Consider the following 8,601-nt stretch of genomic DNA (forward strand, 5'->3'; position numbering starts at 1 on the left):
ATAATTAAGATTATCTGAATACCAGTTACATCGTTCTCTTGTTTACAGTAGTTAAATAATTAATCGCCGTTCTGTCGTGTGGTGTCAGCTAGTAATCTAGTAAGTTGCAGTCCTAGTCCTACTCATGCTTTCAGGAGTCAGAGTCTGGCCAGGGAGGAAGAGAGAGGCAGCTGTTTGTTTTATGCTTGGTGGCTAAGAAGACTGGTGCAGGTTGTGAAAAGTGGCAGAGCCGAACAAACGGATGAACCCAGTAACCAAAATCCGAAACACTTCTGCGTCACACGTGCACTACTTTCTAAAGGCTTTAGATGAAGTTATACGGGGTTTTAAGGGTGTTCTTACTATTCTAGTAGCAGAGTAACAACATTTCTTTATACCTTTATTATAAGAAAGTCTTGAGAACCCGGCTGATCATCTCTGTAGCTTTTGAAAATAGTTAGGATAGAGCAAATCGTTTTACTGTCTCAGTGAACCGATACGCTCGGAGCTGGGCTGCCCCCCCGTAAGTTCAGTACTTTTCTGCTGCCGTGGGAGATTAACGTCTGTCCGCTGAAGCTAAGGCTGGTGGTACCTTCGACTTTACTGATGTGATTGTTAGTGATGGTGGAGGTAGGGTGCAAACTTATCTGGAATGCCTGTCATCTTGTTGAGTGATATTCACAAAATAGATAAATGAAATAATAACCCAACGTTAAAACTAGTGTCACATGTATCTCATCACTACCAACTCTAGGGCTTCTCAACTCTCATCACTACGTCATTGCTACATCGAGGCGATATTGTAATGTGTTGATTTTATTTGGTGTAGGCAATTACATTTTACAAAGTTTAACGTAACCCAATTGCCTTAGAGGAGATGAGAGGAAAGCACCGGTGTTCGCCGTGCTTCTTCAGGGTGGGGAAATAAACTCCACTCCCTACACCTGTGTTTGCCTTAAACCACCTCCAACCTGTCTCAATGTCTGAACAACGTGCAGAATGGTTTTGATAGGTAATACTTGGTTGATTAATTCATTTTCAGGCCCGTGCAGAGGGGAGGGGGGCGGAGGGGGCTTAAGCCCTTGCCCCTTTGAACCTTGATGCCCGAAGTGCTCTTTTGCAGCATTTAAGGGGTGCCAAATTTAAGCTGAAAGTCATGAAATACCTAACCCGTAACTTCAAATCTAATTTATACATCGAGTAATTTGAGTATGAACAATGATGTGGTATGTTGTGATTCGATGTTATCTTGATGAATATGGGTTGCTACAATTCAGCCTGTTATAGTCAGGTATGTTTTTGTATCCTTTCTCAAATTCATGCTCCATGTGCCCCTTTCAAACTTTTGAGCCCCTGCCCCTCCAATGGTCTCTGCATGGCCCTGTTCATTTGATACCTTTTTTGTCATAAATGTCAAGTTTTTGAGTAATGCTTCTATTCCTTATCCCTAACAATCTTAGTGAAATGTGGGAAGTCTTGTGTAGGCTGGGGAAGGCATTGATTGAATTATGTGCATTGCTTGACCCAACCTTACCTGATCGGACTTGACTTGACCTAACCTAAACTAATGTAATGTAACCTGAGCTAACTCGACATAATCCAGCTGCTCAATAGTGACAGCAACGCTCGCTGCCGCCACCACAACAAAAAAATTCAACTTTTCACTTAGTTTTTAATGTTTTTTTTTTTCTGATTATTTCTGCAATGCACATTACTACATTTATTATTCACCACTCAAAAAATCCTAACTACCACATGACACCCAAGTCTTGAAGCTGTTATGACTGGACATAATGCAAGTCACTGAGGTTTTCTTGATTCTGTTATTTAAATCATTCTATAAGGAAAAATTATTCAAGAACCTGACAGATTACTGGAGATTATTGGATATGTGTTTGACCAGATGCCAGAAATCTCAACGGGAGTTGGATTTTAAAACATTTTGACATTTTCTGTTAATGAAGGAGTGTTTGGCAAGTTGAAGAACAGACTTTGTATGATCCTGGGCAGAAATATAAAGTGTATGAGATTCAGGTGATGGAAGGCTCAAGAAACTCAGAAATTCATTTCACTGAAAATTTTTCCTGCATTACACATTTTTTAGTTTGGTAAATGTTTACCAGAGTTCTCAAAGATTGTTAAAGGATATCATGTATTTTGGTTGGATTTTTTGGGTGTTGCTTGAATTAAGTTTAAAAGAATATAAACAACATGAAGTTAAAATAAAAGACTGGTATTTGTCATCATAATTTATGAGTTGATAACCATCTCAATTTCCAGATTTTATTAAATTAGTGTTGAATAACACTTGATTCATACATAATTCACATTTCTTAGTATACGACCATGAATTACCTACAGGTACGCGTCATCCTGTTGTAGCCTGGAGGCGGGTGTTACGGAGCCAGGAAATGGAATTGACAACTGCTGCTGCTGACACACGACCATGTTGTGACACAAGGATAGAAACTTGCAGAAAATTCTTTCTATTGGTGAGTCATTCTATTGAATGTTTTCCTGGACTGGTCATTTGAGGGCAAGGATGGTTGTGTAGGTTAATGATGAGGGAGCAATGCTAAATTTAGTGTGTAAAGTAGGAAGCAAATGTTAGCTCTTCATGCAGAAGTCTTGCAGCATCAAGGCTGTATATTGACTGGCTCCATTGCTGCAGGTGCTGATGCCAGAGTCCAGACTGGGTAAGACAAGTTTGATGAGACATTAGGGACAAGTGTTGATTAAGTAATGGGTGAAGTTTTGTGGTTGAGTCTTAAAGAGCATTGTATCTTGTAATAGTTCAGTTGGTGTGAAAATGTTACTTAAACCTTTGATTTTGATACTTGTGTTTTAGTTGACTAAAGAAATTCATCTTGTGTTTTTGTTGACTAAAGAAATTCATCTTGATTTTGATGATAGACTCAAGAGGTGCAAGGTATCAGTGTATCAGTTGTCAGCAGATTGCAGCATGATGTGATGGATAGCACTGCTCTCCTGCAAACAAGTCTTGTGTGTGATCCTTGGTTGGTGCCTCTTTTTCTGTTGAAATGTCTGAGCTCCAGTTGCTGGTTGGAGCTGCAGTCCACCACGCAACCTCCAGACCACCCCAGTACTCTTCATTGTATAGTTAACAACCCAGTGTCCTTGCCATTAGAATGCTGCATGCACAGCAACTGCATCAGCAAGCAGTAGAGACTGATCAGGCAATCCAAGTCATTCCTTTTCCCATTGTTCATAAGTACAGCACTGTTATCTTTGTCTTGGTTCCCTAACCTGAGCTGCTTGTAATTGTTATTGATAGACCATGAGAAACAACAACCACCCATATAATGACCTGGCATGCTTCCAACAACAGTCTTGCTGTATCCCACCTTCCCAACGTGCATGGGACTTGATACTTCACAAGTGGAGGCAGAGTAAAAAAGAAAAGGAAAAAAAAAAAAGAAAAAAGATGTTACTGATACCTACATCACTTCGGGCTAGTGGCTGCCAGTGAGGGCTTAGCCCAAGCTAAAACAGTGTAGGCCTCTCTTAGCCTTAGCCCTTAGCTGTCTTAAATGGAGTCTGGTGTTGGTAGTGTGTGGTCGCAGAGGTGCCACGTGGTTGTTGCTTAGAACAGGTAGGTAAGCTCTAACAGTTTTGAGACTAAGAGTGCTTGAGAGAGAGTATAGGTCTTACTCGTCCACTTACCTTTTGAAGGCCCATATAAAAGACATGTGACTTGCACAGTGACCTTCAACGGATGCAAGTGCATTATTTTAAAACTACCATATTTTACGGCTTGCAAGACGCTGCATCATGGAAGATGCACCCTAATATTTGAAAGAAATTTCTAAGAAAAAAAAGTCATTCTCATACAAGAACACATTTACCATATACCCGACCACTGAACACAAAAACATCACAAGCAAGGAGTCTGCAAGACACTATTGTTTCACCACTCATTACAAATTTGCTGGAGCACTCACCACAAATTTAAAACTATGTAAATAAAAATACCATAGGTAAATACATATACACAGTGAAACAGTCCATCTCTTCTTGTTTTAAGGGCGGGCGACGGCATGTATTGGACGTTTTGTTTACATTACAGAATCACTTGTCCGATCACCGAAACCGAACACGTCAGTGCTGCAGTTTGTGTTTATTTTATTTTGCAGTTGTGCTTCATAGGCTTTATCAATGTGAATACAATTCACAAGTGTAGTTTTGACTCTTGCTTGAACGAGTAAGCCATTTGGATGTTCTATTAATAAAGGTATAAAGGCACCTGGCATGATGTGTGTGTGTGTGTGTGTATTTACCTAATTGTATTTACCTAATTGTAACATACGGGAAAAGAGCTATGCTCGTGTTGTCCCGTCTCCATATCTATTAATGTCCAGCTTTTTCTTAAAATCATGAATATTCCTTGCGTTGACCACTTCCACGTCTAAACTATTCCATGCTTCCACCCTTCTATGAGGGAAGCTATATTTTTTCACATCTCTCCTATAAGTGGCCATTTTTAGTTTTTTCCCATGCCCTCTCGACATTCTTTCATTCCACATACACAGATCTTCCCTATCCATTTTTTCCATGCCAATCATCACTCTGTATATTGCTATCAGGTCTCCCCTTTCTCTTCTGTTTTCCAGGGTCGGAAGTTGCATTTTTTTCAGTCTGTCTTCATAAGTCAAATCTCTTAAGTCAGGCACCATTTTTGTTGCAGCCCTCTGTACTTTCTCTAGTTTCCTTGGAAGTTGCATTTTTTTCAGTCTGTCTTCATAAGTCAAATCTCTTAAGTCAGGCACCATTTTTGTTGCAGCCCTCTGTACTTTCTCTAGTTTCCTTATGTGTTTCTTTAAGTTCGGAGCCCACTGTATTGTTGCATATTCAAGCCTCGGTCTTATCATTGCAGTAATTATTTTCTTCATCATTTCTTCATCTAAATATACGAACGCCACTCTTTATGTTCCTCAATAAGTTCAATACTTCTCCAATTATTTTGTTTATATGTCTCTCTGGCAATAGGTCATTGGTGTGTGTGTGTGTGTGTGTGTGTGTGGCAATGTGACGAGGGAGCAGCCTGTTTTCTCCACACGCCGAGTAGGCTGCGGGAAGGATTATGGTATTGGAAATACTTGTAACAGCCAAGTACTGAGTTTACATAATATAAAAGGCTGAATTAAATAGTACTTAAGCTAACATCATAATGTAATGTCTCAACATACTAATCCAGGTTGCTATCGGTCAAGTGTCTAAGCTCACTTGAGGTTGGATGCTGCCTTACAATACAACATTCGTCTTGACAGCCAAGTACTGAGTTTACATAATATAAAAGGCTGAATTAAATAGTACTTAAGCTAACATCATCATGTAATGTCTCAACATACTAATCCAGGTTGCTATCGGTCAAGTGTCTAAGCTCACTTGAGGTTGGATGCTGCCTTACAATACAACATTCGTCTTGAAAGACACAGTAGTATTTTTCAGGAAAAAAAGTGCATCTTGTAAGCCGTAAAATATGGTAACTCATATTTTGGTATTTACAAAACATACAGCATCATATTAATTTTTTAGTTAATATATATATTCCTCCTCACTGCCCTTGCCTGCAGAAAATTGTGAGGCTAGATGGGTCAAGGCTTGCCATAATCTAGACTAGAGGATTTCAGAGCAGAGGCATGAATTGGATGTGATTTAACAATAACGATCTGACTGTTCTGCTGGAACACCAACCCACTCACTCCATCCATTTACACTTAAAAACACTGACTTCTAAGGGATAGAGATTATCAATTGAGTATGTAATTGTTCCCCTTGCACTGTTTACCTCTAACTACTTGGTAGTGTTGGTCTGGACTCCAAGTCCAACAATTTAGTAATAAGATACCTTATCACAAAAATAATTGCAGTCCCTCATCATGAACAAGTACATCTCCGATACCTGCTGTGTGTTACCTGACTTGACAAGTTCCTGATATTCTTGTAAGGATGATGATTATTGCCCATTGCTTCCACAAGTCATCTGATAATTTAGAAATATATTGCATAAGTCAGGTTAAGTGAGACATTCCATACAATGAGATCTTTAAGCTCTTTCATATTAACTCCATACTTAGGAAATGGTCTTAATTGGCACCTGTGTAGTAGCTGAGGAGTGGAGTGCAGGGGTTCATTTAGTTCCCGTGAATTATGACCGAAGGGCTGGTCATGTACTGTTGCTTCTAACTGTAGAAGCACTGTGTTCAACTCTTCCTTAGTCACTCACACTTAGACTCATGATCTCAAGTGTACACATGTTCATGCTTTCTGTAATGTAGTTTGAGAATGGGAGACAGAAATGTGACACCAACACCAGGACTGGGTTAGTCCTTTTGCTCCACACATCCTGTCTGCTTAGTGCTTTCTGTAACATACTTTACAGCTTTCTGTAACATACTTTACAGCAATGTGAACGTAAAATCGTACATACTGTGTGTGAAACATTGAGGTGCTGATCATCAGCATTTCCTTACAAAAATTAAAAACTGTGCATTATTACATAACTTAGTAATGCATCAATGTGTTTTTTAATTGAGTGTATGAACAATATTGATGTTTTTAGCAATCTTTTTATACTAAGTTATTAACTTTGCATAAGGATAAATCTTGCATGCTTAATATTTCCATTTTATTAAAAAAATAGTATTAAAGCCATCTTTGATTGATGTTTGTATAAGAAATCATAACACTAATTCTTACAATTTCATAAATGATGAACAGCAGATTATTTCTCAGAATATCTTTTATTATCTTTGCCATCATCTCTGAGTGCAGTTCTTCCATTAACCAGTGTGTCATTTTGGCAGGTTGCTCCATCTCAGGACCTGAAGGCTGCAACCTCTTCATCTACCATTTGCCGCAGGAGTTTGGTGATGCTGAGTTGATGCAGATGTTCCTTCCCTTTGGAAATGTGATCTCCAAGGTGTTCATTGATAAAGCCACCAATCAGGGTAAGTGCTTCGGTGAGACACTGTTGATAGTATTATCAAATGTTCACTTGTAGTGGTGGCAGGCAGATTGGAATCTTCAGGGCAAATCACCATAAAGAGTATTTGTACTATATTTTGATATTTATCTCAAGACTAGTTACCATACTGCATGAAAAAATGCAATAGATATTATCAAGACTAGTTACCATACTGCATGAAAAAATGTAATAGATAAAAACTTTTTGACAATCTTTTCAAAAACTTTTTGACATGTCAAAATCTTTTCAAAACTACATTAGGTCAACTTAAATTTATCTTTAAATGTCTGCATATTTTAAGTGTTACAATGATATAGCAATGGTTTGGCCCGAGTGTAGAGTGGGTACTACCTGCTAACCTCCATTTAGGTATAGTGCCATTTTACAAACCACACAAGTAACCTTACCATCATTTTCAGGGTTCATGAGCTTAGACAACCCTGCCTCAGCTCGAGCAGTAATCCAAGCAATGAATGGCTTTCCTCTGACTATGTAAAATTCTTTGACTATTTGACTTCTAAGGTGGAGCACATCTTATCTCACTTTCCTTTTGCTGAGATCTCCATTTTAGGGGATTTCAATGTTCACCACCAGCTTTGGCTTTCATCTTCTTTCACTGACCAACCTGGTGAACAAACCTTCAACTTTGCTATCCTTCATGACCTAGAGCAGCTAGTGCAGTTCCCTACCCGTATTCCTGACCGCCTTGGAGACACGCCCAACATTCTTGATCTTTTCCTAACCTCCAACCCTTCTGCTTACTCTGTTAAACTTTCCTCTCCGTTGGGCTCCTCCGACCACAATCTAATTTCCGTTACCTGTTCTATCACTCCAGTGCAGCCTCAGGACCCGCCTAAGCGGAGGTGCTTCTGGCATTTTAACTCTGCTAAGTGGGAGGAACTAAGGCAGTACTATTCTGATTTCCCTTGGGATGATTATTGTTTTCATGTCAGAGATCCTTCTCTTTGTGCCGAGCGCATAACAGAGGTGATTATCTCTGGCATGGAGCTATACATTCCTCATACTTTCTCTAACCCTAAAGCTAAAAAGCCTTGGTTTAACTCTGCTTGTTCTCGTGCTGTCAATGATAGAGAGGCGGCTCACAAACGGTTCCGTAGCCATCCAACTGCTGAAACTCATGCCCTATATATTTCTGCCCGTAATCATGCCAAATCTATTCTCCAACTTACTAAAAACTCTTTCATCAATAGAAAATGTCAAAGTCTTTCCAATTCTAACTCCTCTCGAGATTTCTGGCATCTAGCCAATAATATCTCTAACAACTTTACTTCTTCGTCTTTCCCTCCTTTACTTCATCCAGATGGCTCTACAGCTGTCTCTTCTTTTCTAAAGCTGAACTCTTCGCTCAAACCTTTGCTACCAACTCAACTTTGGATGATTCTGGGCATATTCCTCCTACTCCTCCACCCTCTGACTACTTCATCCCTAAAATTAAAATTCTTTATAAAGACGTTTTCCTGGCCCTCTCTGGCCTTGATTCTCGGAAGGCTTACGGTCCGGATGGAGTCCCTCCTGTTGTTCTCAAAAACTGTGCTTCCGAACTCGCTCACTGCCTGGTCAAACTCTTTCATCTGTGTCTCTCTACTTCTATTTATCCTTCTTGCTGGAAGTTT

At 39.5% G+C, this 8,601-nt stretch overlaps 1 long non-coding RNA gene across 1 annotated transcript; it reads left to right on the forward strand.

Moving 5' to 3' along the window:
• Positions 1–480: 480 nt before the first annotated feature.
• LOC123512270 lies at positions 481–7,450 on the forward strand. The gene is made up of 4 exons (XR_006677056.1): positions 481–609; positions 2,341–2,471; positions 6,807–6,950; positions 7,387–7,450. It is a non-coding gene; the product is annotated as an uncharacterized LOC123512270 (long non-coding RNA).
• The last annotated feature ends 1,151 nt before the right edge of the window (positions 7,451–8,601 follow it).

The sequence above is a fragment of the Portunus trituberculatus genome, chromosome 33, assembly GCF_017591435.1.
Source record: "Portunus trituberculatus isolate SZX2019 chromosome 33, ASM1759143v1, whole genome shotgun sequence".
Lineage (NCBI taxonomy): Eukaryota > Metazoa > Arthropoda > Malacostraca > Decapoda > Portunidae > Portunus > Portunus trituberculatus.